We start from the raw sequence: 24,649 nt of genomic DNA, 5'->3' as shown, positions 1-24,649 counted from the left end.
AAACAGAACAAGGTCTTAAAAAAAAAAAAAAAAAAAAAATTAGTCAGGATGACATTGGTACAATGCTCTGGGTGATGCTCTGTTTGTGTTGAGAAAGGAATGTACTCTGAATAATTAGAAAAGATAAGGTGGGCACCTGAAGGAGACAAGGAGACCATCAAGTCAGGAAATCGTTGAACAAAGAAAATTAAAAGGTCTACTCCACCTAGATCCCTCCTACTGTGAATGGAATGATTGGGTGTCAAAATCAAATGAGTATGTATGTAAAGATGTAGTGTAACCTCTCAGGGAAACTGTATAAAATACCTAACTTTTCACTGAAAACTTCGGAGCTAGTTCGTTTGGTGCGAATTGGCTAGCTCCCCAACATTGCACGAAATAAATACCTTTGCTGCTTAAAGACAAAATTTGTCTCTGAGAAGTTACTCTGTGCCTTTTTGGCATTAGAAGGATACATTCAGCACAACCTAGAAGAAGCTTCTGCTGCCTACATTTCTTCTCCAGTGAAAGAGGACAAGGGAACAAAGGTGGTGGGTGGTCTTCATACACTGTACTGTGGGGGAGGTGCTTAGAGACTGCTCATGAGAGGGCTAAGGAAACCCATGAATTCTGAAAGGAACAATGGTCAATATATATATATAAAGATCTTGTTTCCATCTATTTGTTCAGCAGTTGATACTTTAAAAGGATATTCAGTGATCTGAGAAATTCTGTGTCATGCACTGCAGGGGGCTTGGAGAATTACATCTCAAGCCCTGCATCCTAGAGAGAAGTGCTAGTTCTGTGCTTCCAGTTTAGCACTTTTCCTGAAAGGGACAAGTTGTGACATGATGGACTTGATGCTGTATTCCTGGGTGTTTCTTGGCGCACACCAGGTTTAGAAGTAAGTCACTGTTCTCCTCTGATTGTAGCCCATGCTGAAGGGTTGTATTTTTTTATTTCTTTTTAGTTTCTTGTACAGGTATGGATAGCTCATATCCCTGAGTCCTTGTACTCAGAAACAGGTGTTAAAACCTGATAAACTGAAGTGTTCTCTGTTTTTTTTAAGCAATACAAGCAATACGGACTAAAATAGAAATTAATTTAATTTTCTTTTAAAATTGATTTAATTTTCTTTTAAAATCCATTTAAAAGCTTGCTCTTTTTAAATAGAATCTAAGATGAACATTTGTTTCATTTTGTATCTGCAGATACTGGCCTGGATGAATAGTTACTGGTGGTTTCTGTTAAGCATAAAGTCAACATACTAGAAAGATGAATAGGTTGTTTTAAATTTTATTTTTAATGTATGTCATGAAAAGTAAAAATGGAAGTTATATGCAAAGGTATACACCAAAAACTTGCAGAATAATGTGGCCTTTTGATAGAATTCATTGTTTGAGAGCTAAAAATTCTCAGATTAAAATGCTTGTCAATCAGTGGATTGTTGTGAGGTTTTTTTGGTGGGTTTTATTATTATTTTTTTTTCTCTGAAGAAGTGGTACAAATGTTTTGTATGCTGTTTCCCTGGAATTTGGCTGAATGAGAGTGTGGAAGCCAAATGTATAAAATGTTTTTATTATAATGAACTCTGCTACTGTCATCTGTATATGTTGTTTAGGATTAGGTGCGGTTGTGCTTGGAAAAAAAAGTATTAAGTTTCCAGCACAATGAAGCACAAATAAAGAATTCTTAACTGAAGATTAAATTAATGTTATTCAATGCTAATAGACTCTTTTTTTAGCAGCGTCAATCAATAAACAAGGCATTTCAATACGCAAACCTTCAAATGAAAATATTCACGGCATGTAAAAGGAAGGATAGAAGAATACGGGAAAAACAAGGCTAGTTTGTGGTGAAAGCAACGTATATATTTTTTGACCACTTAACAGTGGGGTTTTTTTGGTTTGTTTTGCTTGTTTTAGAAATTATCTATGCAGTAGTTGAGGCTTTGGGTTCTCGTGGTTTTGGTGGTGGGTTTTTGGTTTTTTTTGGTGCATGGGAAGAAGAGTTGGGGTAAAGGGAATTGTTTTTGTTTTTGAAGTATGCATGCATCTGATTATAAAACATGAAAAAATCTTCAGTATCTGGAATTTCAAAGTATTGTTTCTGCTTTTTCTTATTTAACTCTTCATTTTCTTCAAGAAAACATAGGAATTTGATGTATGTGAAGAGAATTTTTCTGCCCAGCGCTGTTCTGGACTGGACTTCAGTGCTTCATATTTTGAAGACAAATGCATTTAATTGGATATTTATAGATCATATATTTGTTTGTCTTAGCATTGTTTGATTCTTTTATTCTCTTTTCACTACTACATTCCTTTTTTGCTTCTGCAGTTTTAAATATTCCTCCAGCTTCTGCCAAATTTCTGAGCACTTGGAGCTCTTGGCCATTCTTATGTTGCTCAAATGTCTTCATGAACTTGTGTATTTTTACCATTTCCAGTCATAGCCCTTGGTCTTTTGCAGATTATTTCTTTTTCTTGTTAATGTTGGATTTACATGGGAAGCCTGTGAAAGGATGTTTAAATGAATTTAGCTGACCTTGACATTTCCCTGCCCACTGAGATCTGCCCAGTTTTCTTTCTATCTGCATCTCTGTACCTCCTATCACATAGTCTTTTTAGCTCTATTTATTCACTTTACTGGGAAATTTACTTTATTTCAATTTTAATGTTTTAAAATGCTTTTTTTTTCCTCTGGAGACAAGTTATTGTGTCCCACTTCTGTAGAAAAGAATAAACCACGTAATGGTCTTGTACATCAGAAATCAGTCTTTCTCAGTAACTGCTAACAGCTTAAAATATATGATTTAACCTTTTTTCTTCATCACTTTTTAGGCTTAATGTTCCTTTGTATCTGACTGTTCTGATTCATTGGTATTCGTGGTTATCGAGTTAAGCTGGCTAGTTTAAGACCCTTTTTGTCAGTTTACAAGGATATATTTGGCTTATCTTTACTAAAGTCCCATTTCTCTTATGGTCTCCAGACATCATGATCTTTATCATCTATTCTGGCTTTCTTATGTTAGCAGAGTTATCAGCATATCAAAAAAGTTGCTGCAGGCCCATCCTGAAAACTCTGCAGCAATGACAGTGCTTTCCCAGAACCACTGTGCAAAGCCTTAGGGATGCGGCCCTAGGGAACCCACGTACCTACCTCCTTGCCTTAATCCTTTATTAAAATCAGATGGGGCAAGGACTTCACTCGGTATTAGTACTCTGACTTTTTGAACCAGAAACACTCCGTTGTATCACCATAATAATTTTAAAAGGGGTTCCTGGCTGACTGCAGCCCAGAGGCCATCTCATACTATGCAATGATTATATGCTTTCTTTAAATCTGCTGTGTACTCTGATCTTATTTCTTTATCTCTCTTTCATTATCAGCTATGTGATTTGACATATTTGAAACACTGTGGGCCTATCTTCACTTACTTCTTCATTTATTTAAAAATAATTAGATAGGAAAGTAACTAACACTGTTAACAGCCTAGGATTTTTAAAAAATGCTATGCTGCAATGGAATTTTTTCTTTCCCTTAGCATTTTACCTTACATAAATTTTTTAGTTAAGCCAGAGATTGCTAACACAGTTATGCTTAAACATCACAAAATTTTTTAAGTCGATAACTTCTCAGTGTACCACATCTTCGTAGGACTGAATGTTGTTTGGAAAACAAGAAATGTAAGTTAAGGTTCCAGCAAAACGTAACAGCTTGCAGACAATAAAAAGTAAACCTTAAGCAAGTAATAAAGGGACTGATGTAGGTTGTCTTCTCTGTATGTTGCTTCTTGCCAAAATGCTATAGGCTTACCAAGCTAGCCTCAGCGTAGCAGCTCTTCTTGTTTGCCTTTGCCATAGCAGCGTGGATTGCCAGGCTGGCACTAGGCGGGGAGTCTGCACTGCCGCTTTGCTGGTGGGCACTGATGGTTCCTTCTTGAGTCTTGCTTTGTCTGATGGAATGATATTTTGGGATCTTCAGTAGACAAGATACTTGGGTACAATAATTTTTATTTTAAAACCTACATTTGTAATAATGGAGACCAGTTACAAAAACACAGAACTACAAGTTGTTTTAACATTATACCGTATGATAATGAATCTCGTTACCAGCTCCAGTGTCTTATCTAGCTTTTGAGTTTTGTCAGTGACCTGAATCTTCTGAGAGCTATGCTTTCTCTGTTCCTGTATTTAAAGGAAATCTCTAGACCAGGCTGTTAAGAACCTTCTCTAACCAGGGATAACGTAGCTTGATTGTAGCTTTCTTTTTGGATGATCCTTGTTCTCCTAGCTTTTACCATACATTGTCCAGTGGTATTACTCTTTCTCATCTTCCCCAAGTTTCTTGAAATTTTTTGTAATGCCTTTCTTAATTAGATTATGGTGTTGGCTTTAGGCTTTAAGTGCTGTCCCCTACCTGCAGCCTTCTTAAGGCAGAATGCCTTTGCAAAATGTGTGTGTAAATACTGCCAGCTCCTTAAATTTATAACGTTTGTTACTATCTTTCATAAGGTCAGATCTATTTTCATTGCCTATGGTGTTGGTGTGTATCGCTGAGTTAGCGTAAGATCCACTTACAGCTGGAGGAGACACAGAAGCACTTTAAGGGTGTGTTTCATTTATTCTAGATGTCTGCTTGGAGAGTGACTGACTTCATCCTTAAGCTGCATTGCCTAGGAGGCTGGCTTAGGTATCTACCTTATGTCTATTTTTAGATAGATTCTCTGTATGATAAAAGGTTAATCTGAAGACAGTAGGTTCAGAGAGCGCAGCCTTGACTTGATAGTTTTAAAATTTAGGGCAGCCCATTGCATGAGTGCTTGGTTTAGATTAGGGTCAGCTTTATCCCAGGAAATAGGGAGGTAAATAAGAGAAGAATACAAAGTATTTTCTAAGGTGCTGGAATATGAATTTCCTGAGAAAAATGTATGGGCGAGAGAGATTCTTTTTACAGAGAGAAAATCTCTTTACAGAAGCTTGACATTTAAACCTGATCTGACAGAGAACAGTCATATGAACATGAAATCCAAATGTCACTTCTGTGCTTGCATAGGTTTGTTTCTTTATATTGTAGGTATCCACAGCTGTAAAATATCTAATTGTATTTACTATAGCAGTAAAGTTTGGGTTTTATTAATTTTTATTATTGTAAAGAATGCCAATCAAAGTAAGGAAATCACTGGAGTGACTACTGAAGTGTAACTGTCAAAATCAGAATTCAAACTGACGCAGGTGCAAAGCACTTTCTGGAATTAATGCTGAACATTCTCACTGATCTTAGTTGGACTTGCATGGTTAAGGCGCTATATATACTGGTCAGTCTGGTTCATAAATTTACACAAGCCTGGGTATTTGATATAATTTTTTTTTCTTTTTGATCACAATATACCCCAGTATTTTCTTTACTATCAGTATAATTTTGGAAAGCAGTGACTACTACTCGTTTATCCTGGGTGATTTACAGAACTTTCTTTGGCAAGAATGGCATAAATTGAAATCTTCCTTTAGGCATCTCTGTGAGCAGTCTCTTTAATTCTTCATTTCCCTGGAACTGCAGTGCAACTTCCTGAAGTCCAGGTGCAAAAGCTAAAGCTGAGACCGACAGGCTGACCAAATCATAACGCTATCCATGTGTCTTGCTCGCTTGCTAGTAATTCCCAAATCTGAATATCTATGTATAGTTTGTTTTAGGTAATAAGAAATATTAATCTGTAAAGGAACCTCTGAGATGCAAATAGACTGTGCTGAATAAATAACAGTTATTATTCATTAAAATGCAAATGCAGATAGGCATTTAGAGACAATTTAGGTAGTCAAATTAAATAGAAGACAGAATTAGACACTTATAAGATGCATATAATGTATTACCACGATTGTTGGACACAGGCATCATAAAGCTCTGTGTTTTGTCTTCAGCTTTATGCTGCAGCCTCACAACAATTTTTTCTCTAATGCTTATTTAAAGTATTTAGGTGCCACAGCTTGTACTCAGATTTTGTTAGGTGTGTTCTAAAGATGACTTTTTCTATGGCAGTAAATTTTAGCTATATGACTTGCACTCACTTTAATGATTTCTGTAGTTAAATCCCTGGACGTTTATCAAAAAGCCTACTCTTAGTTTATGGAGCATGGTGGATTGGCACATTTTAGTTTAGCACTGAATGAGGGTGTATTTTCCAGGTTTACATATGTTTTATACCTTCATTTCAGTGCACAAGAAAACTATTAAGTCCTCTACACACAGATGTCAGTCAAAAAACCAAGAAAAGTGACAATGAATACTATGGAGGGCTCATTTGAAGTAAGTGCTCAGGAGGGCAGTGCTCAGCATAAGGATGATTTGTAGCAACTCTGGGTTTGAGTGCTGTCGTGAAACGTGAATTAAACAGCAAAGTGTACCAGGACTTTTGTGACATGGACACAATTGTTCTGTGTTGTTATTAATTTTTAAGTGTCCTTTGAGATCATAAATTTGCAGGAATCTGCTAATGGCTCTGTGATAACAGAGATTGCACTTAGTCTAATATTATTGTTACAAGACCGCTTCATTAAGCCATATCTGCGTGTATGCATACACATAGATAATTAATGCTAAGTATGACCACTTGTCAACATTTAACCCTTCATTATCTCTGTAGTTAGATCTTAAAAAGATCAAGTAACGTAAAAATAATGGTAGGTAATGTTAATTAGTAGTCTGTTGAATCCCTCAAATCTAGAAAGAAATTGGATGCAAACAGAAATTGAGTGATGGTACCCTGTCTACTAATAACCATGTCTTAAAGCAAATTTCTTTTAGTTATTATTGAGAACATGATTTTTTTACATTTGAAAACTAATTTACTTACTTTTTTAGTGAGCTTAAGTGACTGATTTCCATGATCTGTAGAAGAGCTGGTTTTGAACTTTTCTTCTTGTGGAATATTATTGTGAAATTTAATCATTTAAGATCCTTTTGTAAGTACTATGAAATAGAATCTAGTAAGAATGAATTGCTTTTTATTCATTTCTGTTTGCCGTATGATAGCACCAAAATGGAAGATAATTTTAATGTCATTAGAATTAATTAACATATATTTGGCAAATATAAATTATGGTCCAAGTCCTCGGTGAATTTCAAATTACATTCAAATTGCAATGCAATCAGTGGTATTTTACGGAGTACAATCTCCAAGACTTTTTCCATTTGTGTCAGTCCCTGAAGTATAATGTGAAAGAATCATTAGGTAAAGTCACACAGGAATTGTTTCGCTCTTTTCTGAAGCCAGGCATTCAGTGGCATCAAAACCAGATACAAAGCAGAGTAGATAGTGATCTGGAATTGTAATGATGCAAGGAAATGAAAAGGTCTGAGAATTAAATATTTCATATCTTCATTCTGGTTAAGTATAGCCAAGGCAGAGGGAAAGGAGAATCACAATATAATGCTGTGTATAAATGCTACAGCAGAAGTTGGATGATTGCCCTTTTCTTTTATGTATATTGACCCTTAAAGTAATTGGGATGGTGATTCTAAATTTTCACACTGGTGTCACTCACTCTTTGCCCTTCTGCCAGCTGTAAATGTCTCCAAATAACAAAAAAGGAGGCAGAACACATTTTTCCTATGGGGAAGTATTTTATTTATTTTCTTTAAACAATTAGGCAAAGGGTACAGTGTGCTGTAAATGACAGAAATGGAAATTCTCTGCATAGTGGCAGAAGTGATGTCACTATGGAGGCTAGAAAAGAAAATCTCCGCCCCCTTCCCATGTGCAGAACAGTGATCATGGACAAAACCTCATTTCTTCCTTTGAGTTTACTTGTAGTGGTTGCATCAGGACCCTGCAATGCTTATAGCGTTCCCTTTATTATACCTTTTTACTCATTTGCCTAAAACCTTCACCCATCTCCCTGCTGTCTGTTATTATTTGTCCCTGTTAAGATGGACTGCTATCTCTACCAAATAGAATATTTCATAATGGATTTTTTTAAATTTACACTATTTTTCATTTTAATGTCATTTAAAGATGCTTAGATATGGCAGTAGTTATGTCCCTATAAAAGCCTGCTTGGGGCCAAGGAGTCACAGACTGTGTAAATAAATATAAAGAATACCTTCCATTGCCAAAGTGTTTATAGCCGTGGTGGGAATTCTGTGATTTAAATTTATTTATTTAATGTAAGCCTCTTTGTAAAATTGGTATCTCTGAGCTTATTATTATTCTGTTCTGATTTATCTGTGGCTTACAAAATGTACAGTTGTAAAAATATTCGTTCTTCCTGTGTTACAATAAAAGTGTATTTGCAGATAGGACTATTAGATACATGTAAATGTTGGAAAAGACAATGAGGAGAGAAAAGATCCAAAGTGGATTTGGACTACTAGCATATTTGAGACGCATAATTTCAAGACAGGGTTACATATGCAAAATTAGGAGTTTAAGATTTGCCTTTATACTTCAGTTTGAATTTAATTGCATAAATGATTCTTTCAATGAGCTTGTAATGTCTGTCATATATAACTTTTTCCTGTTCAGTTGATTGATTCACCCCCCACCCCCCTTTATATGATGTGCGTTACAGATCAGGTTTCCAAAAGCCTGGAAACTTCTCACATAATATGCCCAAATGTAATGAAAAAATTTCCAACTCTGTTATAACCAAAAGAGGAAAAAGCAAAAGTGAGCTATCAAAAATGCTCTGTGTGTGTGTGCACACACTCTGGTCATATTTTACATTAGAAAATTATAATTTCTGTGACGTGGGGCTAGCTATCTGAAAATTAATTGCTTGAACTGCATGTATTCATACAGTTCAACTCTACAGAAGGTGTAAACATTAGGTAGTGTAATCTGGGACTATTTAATGGATCTACATAGAAATTACAGAATGCAAAAATGTGCCATTCATAGTAGTATTAGTATAACAGTTGTGATTGAATGAGGTATTATAAAATCTTTTCAAAGCTGAAATGTGTATAGGGCGTGGAAAAAATCTGTATGGAAAAGAACTCCCTAGCAGTGACCATTTGTTTTGGAAATGAGCAGATATAGATCAAACAAACATTGAAAGATGATGTTCTTATTGAATATGAGGTTTATGAAATGATGATTAAAAAATAAAGCTCAAATAAACCCCAGTGAAAATAGTGATAGTTTTACATTTTATCAGCTGTCAGTAAAATAACATAATTATTTTTGTAGTTTACAGGAAATTTGATATAAAACAATGACAAAGGTAATGAGCACAACTAGAAAGAAACGCTTCTACTTATGCTTAGCCGAACCTTTTGCCAAGGAATGATAAAAATGGATCATATGGTGAAAAAGAGGTCATCACATCAAGGCTACTTAAAAAAAAAAAAAAAGTTTGAGGAAGATCCCGTTTTCCTGGGTTTTGTATCTTCTAGTAACTGAAATTACTACACTGATTGGAAAATCATCTGTTTAGGGCCCTCTTTAAAACATTCATTTTAACTCATGATCTTCTATGTATTGGAACAATAAATGGAGATACTTCTGGCATTCTAATTTTAGTAGTCAGGTTTCTGTTTGCAAGTCAAATAACAGGATTCATATTCTTGGTTATAAGTTTCGGGTGCTGGATTGGTGTCATGATGCTTCCTTGTACAATCTGTTGCAGATTCTTGTGGTAAATGGCAGCAAATGACAGCTCTTCACTGCATATGCATTGCTTCTGAATGCTGTTTGTGGCACCTCTTTATTAGTGGAAGGCTCAGAATAAGTTGGGTGTGTGTGTGGGGGGGTGGGTTTGTTTGTTTGTTTGTTTTTCTTTTAAGAAATGTGGCAGGAAGAGGGAGAACATCTACATCAACTGTCTGTTGCATTCTATCAGAGCTGCACTTTTAGTCATAAGGGTTGAAACTGAGTCACCGGAACATGTGTCGTTCTGCTTTTGCAGAGGATACTTCTCTTTTTTTTTTTTTTTTTTTTTTTTTTTTTTAAATACTGCTGCCATGCCAGGCTTGATGGACCAAAGGCCTTAGGGTTGAAGTCTGAAGCATTTCAGCTTCAAACTTAGGAAGGAAGAAGAAAATGAACTTTGTCTTATTGATATTTATTTCACATCTATCTAATTGGAAAAAGCCAGAAAGAGTTCCAGTCTCTGAATATGAACTATATCTCATTCCTTAAATGTAAATTCATTTATTTTGAAATGTCAAGAATAGGCAATCCACCCTCTAGCAGAAACTAGTTTGTATGGTAAGGACTTGTCAGGATTTTACTATAATTCACTCTTGAGGCTGTAAAGGTTTGCGTCAAGCCGAAAGCTGAATGTGAAATATCAGGCTCATAATAAAGTTAATTTATCAAAGTTGGCTGAAATTGGCTTTATTTGAAACAGTTCAGAGGTTCAACCGAAAAGAACTTTGTTCCTTTTGACTGTTCTGCTCTGTGCATTACTCAGGTTAACTTGTTTGTATATAATAAGCTGTTTTGTGGTGCTTGTATGAAACTCTTGGGGTGTTTAAATTGTTGCCTTTTTTTTTTTTTTTTTTTTTGTGGGGGGGGATGGGGACAGGACTTTAACATATGGGTGAGATTTAACCCCTATTGCCTCATCTGAATATCTGTATATCAGAGTTCCTAATTGTGCCCATAGAGCTTGATCTAAAATGTCCTGAATTAGAGTAGATGTGTGTCATGGTTTAACCCTGGTGGGCAGCTCTGCCCCACGCAGCTGCTCACTCACTGCCCCAGGGAGGGACAGAAGCAGAAGGGCAACAGTTAGAGAACTCGTGGGTTGACATAAAGACGGTTTAGTAAGTGAAGCAAAAGCCACGCACACAAGCAAAGCAAAGCAAGGAATTCATTGCCCACTTCCTACTGGCAGTCAGGTGCTCAGCCCTCCCCAGGAAAGCCGGGCTCCATCATGCAGAATGGTTACTTGGGAAGAGAAATGCCATCACCCCAAATGTCTCCCCCTCCTCCACCTTACCCCAGCTGTTACTGCTAAGCACAACGATGTATGGTATGGAATACCCCTTTGGCTAGTTTGGGTCATCTGTCCTGGCCCTGTCCCCTCCCAACTTTTTGTGCACCCCCAGCCTAATTGCTGGTGGGATGGGTGAGAAACAGAGAAGGGCTCTATGCTGTGTGAGCACTGTTCAGCAATAGCTAAAACATCCCTGCGTTATCAAAGTTTTTTTTGTCTCAGATCCAAAACATAGTCCGATATGAGCTGCTGTGAAGAAAATTAACCCTATCCCAGCCAAAACCAGTACAGTCTGTTAGTTCAAAGAAGTCTAAAAGCCCAGGAAGATCAACTTCCACTTCCCTGTATTACTGAGAGAGATTTACTGCTGAGTGGAGGCACCTAACTCATATTGTCAATAAAATAAAATAAACAAAAGGATTTTTCATTCTGTTTTATAATAGGCTTCTTGCTCCAAGTCCCCAACTTGGGCAGTGGTGGCATACTGCTATACAGACCAGCATTGCTTTCTAATACTAGAGAGCTTTATATTTTCAGCTTTCCTCATGAAGAAAAAATGAAAATGATTTTGGAATGTGGGATTTCAAATAACATAGTCTTACTGTCATAAAGGTGCAAAGAACAATTGTCTGTTACTGGAGTTCTTTTACAGTAGTCAATATAAAACCATAATGTTGCAGCTTAAATGTGGAAACACTTTGTACAATAAGATCTAGATAACACTTAAACTTCTTTGCATGAAGTCTTGGCTACATAAAAGTTTTCTGACCCTTTTTTTTTTCTTTTTTTTTTTTTTTTAACAGTACAAGCTAAAACAGGGTAGGAAGATCTCAAATGAAATTAGGTATAATTCTAGAATTTTCTTAATGTAGGCAAACATGGATACAACTAATGAAAAAGTGGTCCTTATTGCGGTCCACGTTCTTGTAATAAACTTGTTATGCTCTTCTGTGTCCTTTGGAAGACAGGAGAGGGTGTTTACACTAGCAATAAGGCTGAGGATTTCCCTGAACTCCAAAAAGGGACATAGAGAAACTAGAGCAGAAGAGAATGTGTAACGGTTATGACTTTCTGTTTAGCTGGCATATTACTTCTAGTTAAGGAAACTTGGAGGCGTGATTGTATAAATGCAGAATCATTCTGCCTGTCCTGTTCATTACTTGGTGCTGATGTGCTCAATATATTGGATGATGTTTATATCAATTGGTTGTCTGGACCAATTCATTTGTGAAAAAGTTGAACTTTTTTTATAAGCCTCTGTAAAAATTTAATTATTGGATAGTAATGGCTGACAGGTAACTGTATTTACTTTTTATTTATTTTTTTTTTTAATAGCTTCAGGGTGAAAATAAAAATCTCTTTCAATTTATTTGGAAAAGTACAGGCAGGACTAAGCCATGATTCAGTGGAATGTCCTCTTAAATTAGAACTTTGAGATGGATGGACGTTATGTGATCAGATAGCAAAACTGGAAAAAAAGAATGGAAGGAGAAAAGGTTCAAAACAGATGCCTGGCAGCAATTTTTCACAGAATCAAAAAATGCATGGAATGACCTTCCAGACATGATTATACTATGGAGAGTTAAATACTGGGCTATTCAGGGAGATTAGAAGACATCCAGGGACATGTGAGGCATGGTACGCTTTGAAATGAGGGAGCCATTACAATATGCTTATCAGCATATGGTTTTGGATATACAGAGATATTAATGCTGAATTTAGTATTGGTTGTACATAGTATAGATCATCGCAACACAGTGTCCATTAGTATCCTCTCCTTAATGAATTATCGAGGGAACTCGTATAGGGAATTGGTTGAAATTCTGCCTTCTGACTTTTCATTTGCTTATTTATAGGTTTCTTCTGAATTTGCTGCACAGAAGTTACCTGCCCCCGTGGTATTGCTCTAGCACTGTGTGGAATCATGGCAGTTGTGAAGTCGCTTGCCAGCAGTGGAGAATGATTGTTTACTCTGGCAGAAAGGTATCCTTAGTTTCTACTACTTAAAAATTTTTAAACATGGAGGAATTCCATGTGGAATATTGGTTTGTCTCGTTCCTGTCAACGCTTTGATACTTCTTACAGAAAATGTAAAACTTCTTTTAAATCAATAGCAATTATCTTTGCTTAACTGAGACATGATTTACAGAGAGTCACAATCTGCATAAAGCAATTCTGTAAGTAAAGTAAGAAAGCAGACGTGATTCTTATGTGGAGAACAGTAAACTGCGGTTTGTCTAAATTAAATGTATGGAGTTTCAGGTTTATATTTTTGTTCCAGTTATAAATATGTGTGAGTAAAGAAAGCTGTCTCTAGGTGATAATAACTAACTGCTGTTGTGCACTTAGGTTGTCTTTCAAGGAAAGAAATGATTTTGAAACTCTATGGTTTGTCATATTAATTTTGGAAATTAGAACTAAACCCAAAGTAAAATGTTGATAATGGTTACATGCGAGCAACTGAAGATTAAGTACAACCAGAACATTCAGGTATTATAATGAGAAGAGGGATGAGTGGTAGCCTTTTTGATCACTATATTGTATGAAAATAATTGGTTCATTAGCATAATTACATTCTTGTTCATGATATCAAGGTCAAACAAAATAATAGTAGCAGTAAAGGGATGTCATTTTACTGATTCTGACAGATATTAATTGAGGAATAATATTTTGGTGGTGCTCAAAAGACAGGTGAATATCAAACCCAGAAGACCTTCCCTGTATTTCATATTTTTCACTATTTGTGCTGGGAATTCCAAGTTCAGCCATGGACTAGGAAAGGGTGGAAGGTTTCATCTCCTTCTTTTCCATTTTACTTCTTAAAAAATGCTGTTTTCAAGATAATGTTACAGTGAAATGTATACATTTTTAGTTGTAGCTTAAAAGTTTAGCTTTTTTAACAGAGAAATGTGTTTTCTGTTAAACATTTACATTTTGAAATGTTGAACTCTGCATAATTTATTCTGTTTCTAACAATTTTTCCTTGGTCATTAATGAAAGTCATTAATGGTTTCAGCAAATGAGTTTTGGCTGTTTCTGTGTCTGACTCCTAAAATCTTTAATAATGAGGAGTTGTTTATTTTGTTCAGTGGTAAAATAGAAATGGTTTAAAAAACTTATGCCAGTGGAAAATGGAGATTATAAAATGAGTTTGACATGGGTTCTAAACCCAATAGAAGATTAACTGGACAGTGTCGGTGAATGTTCAAAGGCATTTTGCGTAGTCCATTGTAGAGGAATGAAGCTTGGTTAATTAACATTGATAATATACAGTTGCGGGCTGGCCTCGGATGGTGGGGGGTAGCAGCCAAGGAAGAGATGGGGAAGAAGCAGAGAGAAGGGAGAACACGCACCCTGGGTGAGGAGAAGGCAGCAGAGGGACTGACATGAAGAGTATGTTGGTATGAGATGGTAAAATACCTTGTTGTAGTGTGATAGTTTGGAGAGTGCTGCGACAGTCCGTACTACCAGCTCAACTTACTAATAGAGAAGACGTATGATTAAAAGAAATATGTTGACTAAACTGTTGCTTTACACAATCCCTGGCAAGGTAACAGCATATGAATTATAAAGCCAAAACTTTACCAGCTGAATAAACACGAGAATGTTTTGTTTTTTATGCAAAACTGTTGAGGTATTTAGGAAATATTTCTTCCTAAGTTCTCCAACAACTCATTTTGCTTTATCTAATTAAATCTTCTATCTGTTAAGTAAACATTCTTGGATATAGGTTTGAAATGACAGTAAGGTTAAAATTTGAGCATTCAGTGTGTGTTTTAAATTACAAAAGCTATGAATTTTTCCTGAGCATAATTGGCTGATCTTAGTTAGCTAAAGCTTCATAAAAATGTCATCTTGATGGGCATACGGAACTTGAAAACATCATCTGAACACTTGGCAAATGTAAATGTGAGTTTCAAAACATATCGGAAAGGAAACAGTTTCTGGTTAATGAGATAAAGTTCTAGATCATTCACCGACACATCTGCCCTCAGCTGATGTTTTGCAATGAAGGGAGTGCAGTGGGAGGGGGCTGGGGGCACCCAGCTGCCTCGGGTGTCCTGCGCTGCTCCCGGCTCCGGCCAGCGCGGCGGCTGCCTGCTGGCTGGCTTTTAGAAAACGGTTTTGGCTGTTTGGACTATGGCTGTAACAATGTGACTAAGTGCTGTAATCTTAGCCTTTAAAAGAGGGAGCAGTGTTTGCTGCAGGTGACTCTGAAAATGAGTTGGATGTATTTTACAGTGGTGGTAGCACGTATGTTTTTACTATGTTATGAAAGAGATAATTTTTCATTGTGCTGCAGAGCACAATGTCTTAAAACCAGTATGGATCATACTGTATGAAGCTGTTTGATCGTGGTTATGCTAAATATTTGGACTTTGACACTGTGAGGGCTTTTTTGTTTGTTTTTATCCTGTGGGTGGGTGGTGGCGTGTAAATGAGAGGAAAAATGTTGTTTTCTCAGACCACCCAAAGAAAAATGTAAAAATGACTGAAATAGCTGGATGTTTCTGTTAATATATGTGCTAGTGCTTGGTTAAAATTATGCCACTTTAACAGATTTAAGTTTTGAACTGTCAAAAAGAAAGTGTTTGGGTTCCAGCTGCTAGTTAAGCTCTATCACCTTTTCCCCAGTATTGGCTCTGCTGGCAGCATCTGTATTCTGGAGGGAGGGTTGACTTGGCAGTCTTGGATTAACTCTTGGACTTGATCTTAAAGGTCTTTTCCAACCTAAATGACTTTATGATTCTATGACCTAATCTGTCTTTTATCCTCTCTAGCTGCCCCTATAATGGAATGTACGTGTCTATACCTACCGCAGTGGTTGTGGCTCCGTCTCCCACTGCAGGAAGACAGCATTACTGAATCATATCTGCTACACCTAGCATTAGAACTTCAAGTTTGGAGTGGAAATGGGATTTCACCTAAAGTTTGCATGATTTCTAGGAAAGGAGAAGAAAGGGAATCTTGGGATTTTATTGTTGTATTGCTTTATTTTGCTTTTGCCTTTTTAATTTATTCTATTTTTATATTTTTATTAGTTTCTCTTATTTATTCTCTGTGAGCCTGTGGCAGCTGGTGTTGCCCTTGCACAGATTTGATTGGCATGACTTTTGGCAACAGGCTGCATCAATTCTCACTGCAAATATCTGTTTGCTACGTGCCCAGCAGCTAACCCTGCTCTCCAGCTTCTCAGTCAAGAAGAGTATCTCGTATTCACCTGTTAATCAGTGTAATCTGTTACTGGTCTTCTCCCATCAGTCCTGTGCCTTCACCCTGCTGACTTGTATTCCTGCTTTACCCCTGTCTATCGGGTGCCATGGGACCTGGGAGCCCTCCCAGCTTCCTATGCATCCCATTATTTTTTAGTAGCTGTAAGGAAGAATTATATAGTGATCCATCGACATGTCTGTGAGATGCATTTAATGGATGGCCAGGCTGTCAAATATTTGAAAGTGATGTAGGAGGAATGTTACTTAGCAGTTTGAATAAGTGTCTGAAAGCTGGGATTTGCAGTAGGTGTTGAGGTTCTGAACTTGCTCATGCGGCAGCTGCCTGCCTGCAAGAGCTCTGGAACCAGAAATTAAACTGTGGCATGGATATGCTTGTAAAAATGTCAATATTTGCCTGCTGAGTTGATGACAACTTTTAGTTTTGCTTGTAAAATGTTCCCTAATTAACCGCTATCATGTGCCTCTTCATGGGATTTAAATGTTTAATTTTTCAGAAAGAAAGAAATATTTCTCAGCGAACTGGGAGGAATTGGCAGCTGTGCCCAAACTCTTTGATATTGCTGAATCAGTTATTGAACTGAAATAGAGTGTCAGATTAAGGTTTATAAGAGTTGCATGATAATTTCTTTTCCTTCTTATTGGTGTGACGTGTGTGTGATGTGTAAGTGATGTGCAGCTCCGCTGCATCTTTACTCTGTGTTTTATGTGAGTGTGTATAAATATGCTGTTTGAGCTAAATCACATGTCCTTTGTCCTCACAATCCTTTGTGAGCAATGCAATTAAATGGCTTGTGAAAAGTGGTATACTAGCAAAATTTCGTTTAGGACAGTGTTTTAAACATTTTAAATAGTATATCTTAGGCCTATACTGTGGCAACATAGAAAGTTTATGTGGAAAACCATTATTATTAAAAGTATACAGCTACTGTAATATGTGGGCTAATTGTATGCTACTCTTACCCCCCTTAAGAACTTTTTGCGTATATACACACCTACTTTGGGTAAGAGGGTAACTTTTAGGATGTTAAGTACTGTCAAATATGAGTTAGTAGCTGAATTTTGGCACCAAAATTGGTACAGACCATTAGTTCATGCTGTGATAGGCTTCTGATGCTTCTAAAATAGTGTTTTTTTCTATTTTTTTGATAGGTGCCTTATCTTTGCTCTAAAGTGAAAAATAGAGATGGTTGGAAAAGATCTCAGTTGGAATCATTTTCATTAAAAGGAGGAAAGTCTTAATGGGGATGGCAGAACTCCTGGTATAGAGTTGTTCCTGCCAGATACAAGAAAGTAGTATAGTGAGAATTTCGTAGATAATACATTTAGATGAATAGGACCTTTTTATAACAGCTACAAAAACAGGACTTTGGAAATCAGGGAATGGGCAAAATCAAACCTGGTACTTTGCTTCCTTCATCTGTATAAGTAAGATCTCAGCCTTCTAATGCATGATAGCCTGTCCGATAGGGAAAGGAGCTTCCACGCGCCTGGTGCTACTTGACGCAGCAACCAGCAAGGCTGCCTTTTCAGTAGCAATGCCTCTTAATGAGTAAATTGGTGCTTCTCATTATTCTGTTTCTTACTCTTCATTGCATGCATACTATTTTGAGAACATGCTGATGTAATAGTAATAATTATTTTTCCAGTCTGTGATGGATGTATTGTAAACTATCTGGCCTGGCTGAAAAATAGTGTTGAAACTCGGAAGTTGTTTCCAAGAATGTGTAATGTCTTGTACACTTTTTGACTTATTAATTAAGATCTTAATCTTTCTTTTCTTGGAAATGTGTCTGGATTAGTTAATGATGTAAACACAGTAAAAGAATTTTGTAGCTCATTTTCTATGTAAAAAGTTTAGGCCAAGAATGATTTTTGATTCATTACATTTGGACCACTTTCTATGTTATGAATAACATTTTTGGATACAAAGTGACTCCTCAGAAATACTGTAAAATGAGAAAAGCTTAAGGGCAAGTTGTGCCATTAGTGAGTGATGATACTTTTATCTGGCAGTTGGGTCAGCTTGAATAATACGAGGTTTATGTGATTTATTACCTTGCAATGCTGAAATAGTCTACCGATACAAACGTTTCCATTAAAAAAGAAAGGGAACTTACTAAATGGGAAAGATAATGTTTTATTAATTTTTTTCTTGGTTTTCTATTCTTGTGCCCTGCAGCTCTAGTGCAGCTTCTCTTAAGTGCGAATGCAAGTACCAGCTTGCTTAATGGCGTAATTAGAGACAGTGGAGGAAAGTTATGCAATGGATACTTACTAAGTGTAAAACATATTCAAGCCATACCAAATGATATATTAAACTGTGGAATTGTCTCCTGAGGATGGGAAACCATTGCTTACCACTTCTTGAATAAATCTTTTCTAAAATTGGATGTGAGAAAAAAACAACCACAAACCCTTTCTTAGTTCTGCAGATTCTGATTTTTTTGTTTGTTTGTTTTACTTGAGTAGGATAACTTAATATTTTCCCCTGTTATTAATCCAGATTCCCTATGTAGTTAAAAATCAGTGTCTTGAAATCCTGGCTGTCAGCTGCATTATCAGGAAGACCATTATGGAAAAACAGTTTTCAGGAAAATTGCTTTGTCTTCAGATTATGTCCAGCATTGCTCTGTACAGCTTTGTGTAGAGCATCCTGAATGTAATTGAGGACAGAATCCAAGGATGTAGTTCATTGTGCAGTTTAACAGAGGAAACAAAACCTGCATGTTTAACATGTTCAGAAATCCTTGATTAGCTAATTGAAGACTTTTGTTTTCAAAATTATAGACTTTTGAAACTAGACTTTATTTGTCTTTTTAAAACTAGTATGCAACATTCTGGAACAGCTTCCAATACACTAGGCTTTTCAAATTTTTCCAGTGGTGTAGTATTCGGGCAATTCATTAGAATTGTTTTTATATAGTAACAAAGTGTAAAATTTAAGTGTAATTAGCAGTATAAGCATAGTTATTAGCTGACTTATAAATATATAGAATTCAATGCATGTTTGAAAAGAGATTTGTTTTAAAGAAAGGAGCATAAGCTGGCTTTGCTATTAGAAGAAATGTATATGGGACTACAACCTCATGCATGTTTTAAATGAATTTAAAGTTTGGAGAAAATGTAGTTTAAATGTTGTTTAAACAAAGTTTACAAAATTTTTTGGGTGATCAAGTATTGGGTTATGGTACTGGAAGATTTGGAAGGCATGCTCTGATGGCATATGACACTTTGTCTTTTTGCAGCTCATACCAGATCGTGTTAGGTAGGGTCCAGTTTGTTCCAGTCCTGAACTACCAATGCCAGTATCACTCAGTCCTTCTCCTCCTTCCTGTCCCCAAACCTGTCTCTTTTCTAAAATCTTCTCTTCTGATTCCTTAGCTAACATTCTAGTCTAAAAAAATTATTTCCATGCCCTGCCATCCATCATGTGCCCTTATAGAGATGGTGTTGGGAACACAGGGAGGCTGCTCTGCATCTACCTTGCAGTGCGAAAAGTAATTGCCAGCAAAGTCTGTGCTTGGGCTGTTGTAGTGATACTTCTTCTGCTGGAAGGATCGCACCTGCATAATTGGGTCTCACACACAAGCTGGGCTGTAATTGATGTAATGAAATCAGTGCTCTCCATTTACTGTCTCTTCTGGGAATTGCATGACTTGAGATTCTTAAACCTTTATTATAATTCCAAGTGTTCTTTTCTTGTTCTGAGTAGGTCAAGAGGTATATCTCTGATGCCAGACAATCTCTATTTGCTAAACTTCGAACTCTTCTAGCTTGAAAGAATATCATGATAGTCCTTCTTAGGGCATTCATTGTCAGTTATTTATTTTTAAAATTGTGGGTGTTGTGTTCTTTGGGATGTGTTTGTTTGAACTAACTTCTTGTTATTCAGCACTCCTTAAAAAGAATCCATGCAAAACAAGCACAAAATCATTACCTCAAGCATAATCCTGAGGAATATGTTTGGCTGTAGAATAACTAGACTGAATTAGCAATAATCAACTAAAATGCGGTCTTTCAATGGAAATTGTTAATATCGAGCCCAGGCATTACTCCAATAAACTAGATGTTTAAGGCTAACATTTTAATTGCAAAGCCTTCTGTATATATTACAGAAACATTCCAAAAGTAATCCTTTTATTTTTATGGAATCTCTAATAACTTTAGTTACTCTAGGAAAAATAGGCCTTTGGTTATCTTTTACTTTTGGAGGTTGGGGTGAGAGAGTGCAAACACTTGTTAGTTTTTTCAGTATTGATGCGCTTCTTGCTCTTTCATGTGTATTTCTTCTCTGTCTCATGAGAAACTGTGGGTTTTGTGTGCTCTGCGTCACGAACACAGAAAGAAAGTCTTTGTTTCTTAAAAAAAAAAAAAGTAGTCTTCACCAATCTTCTTTTGGAAGTATTTCTTGCTTATCTAAGCTTATTTATCGAACTGATTCCTCCGTTACAACATAATTGCTAGTTAAGGTGTGAAATGAGTCTTAAATGATGTGGTTCACTGTTCTGACTTGACAGTTTTGCTAGATTTACTTGTTTGTTTGTTTTCTTCCGCTTTTCCCTGGAGTTTGGCTCAGGTGTTCTTCATGAGTGGAACTAAACTTGTTTTGAAAATCTGTTACAAGAATATTATTTCTGATGTACAAAATCTCATTTCATAAAAGACTGAAAGATACCTCCATTCCAACAGTAGTGATTCACAAAGACGTGTTACTGCTAATCCAGAGTTATGAACTGCGTCTACATCTCCTCTGGTGTTATTTCAGCTGGACATACTTCTTAAAACTTTGTTATACTGTGATTATTGCATGCACATCCAAAATCCGGTTGGTACATATACTTTGGCTTAAGGTATAGATATTTAATGAGTACCTAATTGTGACCATTTTTAGTCATGTGTAGTATTAGATACTGTAGTTGAAATGTTCCAACAGTGGAAATTTTTTTCTCATGTCCTTTTTTATCATTATTTTTTTGCCTTTACAGAGCTGAGTAGCTCATGGACAGCATGGAGCCAGGGGTTACCATGTACCTGGAGGTAGTGCTTGCCCTGGGCTGCAGCAAGGGGCACAGCTCCCCCGCAGCACACGGGCGCTGCTCGTGCTACCACCATGTTCTGAGCATTGGGGGGGCCCAGAAGCACCTGCCTCTGCACTGCCTGGCTTTTTGTCGTACAAACTTCCTAAGACCCTTGTGAATCATACTCTTAAAAAATAACATGAAAATATTGTCAGCTTGGGTCTATCATATTGAAGGTTTAAAGGTCTGAGGTTTTTTAGTTCTTTTTGTGTTTCTACCTCGTCTCTGAAATCTGCGTGCTTCTTCACAGGATTGACTGCTAACACTCCAAAACATCAAGCAACTTCAACTCTGTCAGTCTTTGAACTAACTCAGAATATGATGGCTCCCCCCAGCCCCCCGCCCCAAACTGAAGTATCTTCAATCTTTTTAATGTGTCCCTTCACCATAGCAGCTGAACACATATGAAAAAGCCGAGAGTTGTACGGGATAACAGTTGAATGCTTATAGTAATAATAATGAAACAAATATATTTATGCTCAATTGAAGTATTGCTGCATTGCTCCATTGAAGTATATTGGCTGACGCTTCCTGTGTACCTCATCTTTATATATGTTGTGTATGCCCTCTAAAGTACTTTAAGGTTATCTGATAGAGATGAGTGTAGCAAACAGCCAGGCTTTGATAAGACATGTGAGGAAGTCCCTGGTGAAATTCTAAACAGAAGTTTAGCAACCCACATTAGCAATACAAATGTGAAGAAAAATGCATCAGCTGAATTAAAAAATTAGTAATGGTCACACTGCAAAAAGAAATATTGGGGATCATTATTGAATGGTCTCATTTCTGTTGAAGCACTACTCGTTTGGGAAACACTGATACTTTGTATTTTACAATGTAGCCTGACTTTAGGTTTTGAAATCGGTGTCTGTGAAACTTGCAGTTGATAACTTTTTTTTTTTTTTTTTAGTGTGTCATCTGGGAATAATCTGGACTGGTTGGTGATATGGATTTAATCAGACAAAGTACGATTTGGTCTAACCAAAGTCAAAATGATGCATCTAGGAACAAGAAGGGCACACCATGTTTTCAGAAAGCTCCTGGATCCTTGACTGGGGAAAGCACTGACTCTAGAGAGGACTTAGGGAGTCAGAGCAGAAAAAGTAATGCTTCATGAGGCTCCATTTTGACAGATATCTGTTCAGTCTCTGGCTGTGAAATAGTGCAAGAGAGACTAAAAGTTGGCATTTAGTAGAAAGGCTAAAAGACTTATTCTTTGGTCTGCAAAATCAATACTGGAAAAATTCTTAGTGATTGATGTTGATAGTTTAAAAGCGTGCAAAAGAGCAGGAGACAATGTAGAAAAACGCTGCATAAATATTGCTCAAGGAAACTTTGCAAAACCCGCCTGTTTATTTCATTGACAACAGTCTTAAGTATTACTAGGAATAAGATGCATAAACCCTTCAGAGAGGGAATAAATATTGGGTGCTAAAAATATTCTGTTAAAGTAAATGTGTTTCTGAAAAGCACACATTAGAAAATCAATCATGTTTAGTGATTTGGAAATATTTGGGGGAGTTTAAGGTTTGGTAATAACCCAGCAAAGTCTTCTGGCCCAGTGGTCCCTAGGAGCTTTAGGGAAACATATTTTGAGTACAGGCAGAGATACTGTGTGGGAAGTGCAAGTATCCCATTACAGTCCGTCTATGTTGTGGTGGGCACAGATAAGCAAGTCTGAGATTCCATAATGCTGGCATCTCTTCACTTTGAGATGTTTGGTTTTTTATTTATTTAAATAATTATTATTTCAAAATTATTATTGTCTTTGAAATAGTTTTTGGAGTTGTTTTGGTGGGAGGGTGTTGTAGCCAGGTTTTCATGGTCAAGTTCCTCACTAACAGATGTCTTGTGCTATCCACTTATGCTATGGTCATCAGGGAGGACTTAAGGTATGGTGATAGAGACTTCAATTAAGTATAGTGAAAATTACTGCCTTGCCGGATGCTGATACACACCTGTGTAACTGAATCCTCAGCTCTCAGACCTGTGTTCCAGCCTGGCTTTGGAACATGTTTGCTTGGTTGTGGCAGCTGTGTTGGGCTGCCGCATCAGAGCACCCTGGCCTTTGGGGACAGGGGAGTCTGCCCTATTGTCAGTTTATGTTTCAGCCCGTAACTGAAGATAGCTGCACTACTGCTGGTAGAGGGCTAGATAGCAAATGGGCTTTCTCATAAGCATGTTATTGTTATTAGCAAGTTGTAGAGGCTATTCTCTCCTTTGCCCGCCCAGATCTCAAAATTTGTGTGTCATACTGGAAGCATAGAAAAGGATCAAGATGGCTGGTGTTGGAAACTATGATATGTTAATAGTCCAAGTTTTAGTAAATATTTCCCAGTCCAAAAAAGTCATTCACTGGAAAGAAAGCTTGTGAGAGGCCTAAGAATAGGGAGTTGACTGGTTTATGAATGAAAGTGTTAAAGAACTTCAATTGTCATAAAATTTTCTTTTTTAATTATTGTTGCGGAAGGAAGGATCATACTCCAAATCTGGAAGCCAGAGGACATGGGCTTAATCTAATTTAGGTGTCTGTAGCTGAGTAGGCAACATAGTACCTCTTCTGTATTCAAAGAGCATTTTGGTATTTTAGGGCAGGATTCATCTGACTGGTTTTAAAGATATACTTCCAGGCAAGATACAATTTATGTTATTGACGAGATCTTTATTGACTATAATGAAGCATAGCTGAAATGTAGATAACAACAATGGACACTGATGAATCCTATTCAAGATGTGTATTGGGGAACACCCACAGGCAGTGCAATATTGCACATTTACATCAAAATGCATGTACTTTCTGAAACAGTTGTGAGAAAATTATATCCATTCTTCCCAGCATAGTAATATGAAAGTTCAAGCACTTGATTAATGGAGGAAAAAATCAAATGTATTGTATGGTTGACTGATTTATGCTGAAAAGTGCTGTTTATCTTTGAACTCTCAGACTGCAGGTCACACTGGATTGTTTAACTTTTCCTCTGTTTCAGAACATTCTGTGCAAGTGTGATCAAGAAAGATTTCTTTCAGATAAAAGCTGAGCAGATTTCTCCAGCTGTTGCCTATCCTGGATACAATTACAGGCTTGGGACGCGATCCCAGCCCCATAAATTGCACTAAGCTTTTAAAGGGTATTTTGGAGTGAGAGGAGGAAAGTTCTTTTGAGTGGTTCTGACCCATTTTCCTCAGTTTTCTTCCGTTAAGAATGCTAAGTACTTAAGTTTACTTTTTATATTCATTCATGTACCTTTCTATACAGATGTTAAGGCTCATTTATGTACTTCAGAGAAATAATTTTACAGGAAGTATGAATATTTCAAAGTGATTGCCAACATGCCCAGACTACATGAGACATAGTTCTTTTCACTTTTGTTGCTGCTTGATAAACTAGTTAACTTCTATAAGCACTTTTTTGTTTTCT

The 24,649-nt window shown here is 36.7% G+C and overlaps 1 protein-coding gene and 1 long non-coding RNA gene across 2 annotated transcripts in view; one reads left to right on the top strand and one right to left on the bottom strand.

The window, feature by feature from the left end:
* THSD7A (thrombospondin type 1 domain containing 7A) overlaps window positions 1-24,649 on the top strand; it is a 286,749-nt gene that overhangs the window by 34,704 nt on the left and 227,396 nt on the right. The window contains exon 2 of the mRNA XM_055707715.1: window positions 12,776-12,902. The gene's annotated coding sequence lies outside the window, so the exon portion shown is untranslated. The remainder of the gene's footprint in view (window positions 1-12,775; window positions 12,903-24,649) is intronic.
* The window catches only part of LOC129735885 (uncharacterized), a 30,458-nt gene that overhangs the window by 2,644 nt on the left and 3,165 nt on the right, over window positions 1-24,649 (bottom strand). The window contains exon 2 of the long non-coding RNA XR_008731808.1: window positions 3,796-3,934. This is a non-coding gene — a long non-coding RNA (uncharacterized LOC129735885). The remainder of the gene's footprint in view (window positions 1-3,795; window positions 3,935-24,649) is intronic.

The sequence above is a fragment of the Falco cherrug genome, chromosome 4 (assembly GCF_023634085.1).
Source record: "Falco cherrug isolate bFalChe1 chromosome 4, bFalChe1.pri, whole genome shotgun sequence".
Lineage (NCBI taxonomy): Eukaryota > Metazoa > Chordata > Aves > Falconiformes > Falconidae > Falco > Falco cherrug.
This window is presented reverse-complemented; position numbering and strand designations above follow the sequence as displayed.